The 546-nt window shown below is 60.1% G+C and overlaps 1 protein-coding gene across 1 annotated transcript in view; it reads right to left on the bottom strand.

Moving 5' to 3' along the window:
* Nucleotides 1-303, bottom strand: part of ENPP4 (ectonucleotide pyrophosphatase/phosphodiesterase 4) — a 15,687-nt gene extending 15,384 nt beyond the window's left edge. The window contains exon 1 of the mRNA XM_045193172.2: nucleotides 211-303. The gene's annotated coding sequence lies outside the window, so the exon portion shown is untranslated. The remainder of the gene's footprint in view (nucleotides 1-210) is intronic.
* Nucleotides 304-546: the final 243 nt, after the last annotated feature.

The following is a 546-nucleotide window of genomic DNA, read 5'->3' as shown; positions in this document are numbered from 1 at the left end:
CCCCAGTCGCAGCGGACTGCCCCGACCTCCGGGAATCTGCGCGGCCGGTGGCGCTGCGGGCAGTGCGCAGCTGCCCCGCGGGCCAAGGCGGAACGGGCTTCGAGCCGGTGGGGCGCCGCGGGCGGTGGAGTTTGAGACCCGTCCTCGGATTGGATGTCGGAGCCGCCTAAAATGTAACTCCCTTTCTGATTGGCTAGGTTCGGGTACAACCTGGCGACAGCTCCTCTGGTGGAGTCCAACTGGAGTTGAAAAGAGATTCGTCCCTCTCTTCTCCCAGGCCCCTTTCCTGTCATCCTAGGGCTGAGTGCCCTTCAGGGGACCTGAAACGCAGTAAATCCCAGGATTGCCCTGGCTATCGCCTAGTCCCCGCCTACTGCCACGCCCACCTTTTTCCCCAGTGAATGTACACCCTGCGGTTAAGGTGTCCCCAGGGAGAATGACTTTGGAGTCACCAGGGCCTAGCCCAAATCTAGAGCAACTTCAACCAGTCCCAGTGAGCGTGGATAAATACAGTGTGGTTCCAGCACAGTATTGTCTGTCTGTCTT

Source organism: Desmodus rotundus, chromosome 11, assembly GCF_022682495.2.
Source record: "Desmodus rotundus isolate HL8 chromosome 11, HLdesRot8A.1, whole genome shotgun sequence".
Lineage (NCBI taxonomy): Eukaryota > Metazoa > Chordata > Mammalia > Chiroptera > Phyllostomidae > Desmodus > Desmodus rotundus.
Note: the sequence above shows the minus strand (reverse complement) of the source record. Positions and strands in the feature narration are given on the sequence as shown.